The sequence below is a fragment of the Callospermophilus lateralis genome, chromosome 8, assembly GCF_048772815.1.
Source record: "Callospermophilus lateralis isolate mCalLat2 chromosome 8, mCalLat2.hap1, whole genome shotgun sequence".
Taxonomy (NCBI): domain Eukaryota; kingdom Metazoa; phylum Chordata; class Mammalia; order Rodentia; family Sciuridae; genus Callospermophilus; species Callospermophilus lateralis.
This window is the reverse complement of record NC_135312.1, coordinates 58,546,945-58,548,305: the sequence shown is the minus strand read 5'-3', so window position 1 is coordinate 58,548,305 and position 1,361 is coordinate 58,546,945. Positions and strand designations below refer to the sequence as shown.

Here is a 1,361-nt window from a genome sequence, read left to right as displayed (position 1 = left end):
TTTGGTTATTTCCCCCATTAAAAGGTCAGCAAACCTTTATAATTCATTATACTATACTTATGGCTAATGTTCTTTATAAAATTGTGTCTCAGTGAGTGTCAAATATTTTTATTTCTTTGTATTTTTACTTTATACTTTGAAGTAAGTCAACCTCTTTCCCTTACCCCCTTTTCTCTCCCTCTTTCTGCAGTACTGGGGATCCAACCCAGGGCCTCACACATGCTGGACAAGAGCTCTACCACTGAACTACACCCCTAAACCCTATCCTTTTTTTGGGGGGAAAAGGCATAACAATTAAATCTAGGGGCTTCTTTCCAAAAAAAAATGACTATTTAAAGGATGAAAATTTGGCAAATCAAATCTAGATAAAAAGAGAAAAATGACACATAGTGAGGACATGGTCTAGAGGGAAGAAAATTTAAAAGAATTCAAGATAGACATGTATAAAAATACTCTAGTAAATGTCAACTTCTTTTAAAAGTCAAGGAATGTTTTTGCCATATTATTGTCACTATATGAATTTAGGGAACAACAAATATTTTTGCATAATAGTGTGGGATTTGTAAAGGTGAGCAGGACATGACTTTTTGACTCTTGAAACTTAATATTTAACAATATTTGTTTATTTTAATGCTTTACAAATTTGAGTATCATCTTTGTGCAGGGGCCAGGCTAATCTTCTCTGTATCATTCCAATTTTAGTATATGTGCTGCCAAAGCAAGCAAAAATTTAACAATATTTATTCTTGATTGCTTTGTACCTTGTCTTGCTCCCGAGGTGTCTTTTAAAGCTGCACTGTATCAGATAAAAGCTTGTAAAATTAGGCAAGATGAAAAAAGGTGGTACCAGGAATGAGGACAAACAACTGCAGCATAAACCAAAAGTTGTGAAGTGTCCTAAGCATGGAATTAGACACTCTGGAAGATATCAGAGGAGGGGAAGAGAAGGGGGAAGAGGAGGGGAAAGGGAGGGGCAAGGAAGGAAAGGGGAGGGAGAAGGAGAGAGAGGGAGGAGAGAGAGAAAGAAAGGGACCCTTTTAGGGTGGGGAAATCAGGGAGGGCTTCACAGAGGCCAGGACTCTTTGAATAGTGAATGATACTGGCCTTCCCAGGAAACCAGCTTTGTTAGTTCTACCACATTCTTACTTCTGCGGAGTGTGTAGTTTATATAGCACTAGTGTTGGCTGATTGCTCACTAGTTAGAACACAATCCTAGGTCTCAAGCTGGTTCTCATCAGGATTCCTCATGTTCCACTGTCTTTTGTCCACATGTCACACCTGATCTGGTCAACTCTCTTATAGAGTCAACCAGCTGTGTGTTGGGGGCAGGGGGCGGGGTGGGGTGGGGGGAAACGGATCTG

General features: G+C 39.6%; 1 non-coding gene across 1 annotated transcript; it reads right to left on the bottom strand.

Annotated features, from left to right (window-relative positions):
- Positions 1 to 619: 619 nt before the first annotated feature.
- On the bottom strand, positions 620 to 722 carry LOC143406637 (U6 spliceosomal RNA). Its single transcript, XR_013092270.1, has one exon. It is a non-coding gene; the product is annotated as a U6 spliceosomal RNA (small nuclear RNA).
- Between the last annotated feature and the right edge of the window lie 639 nt (positions 723 to 1,361).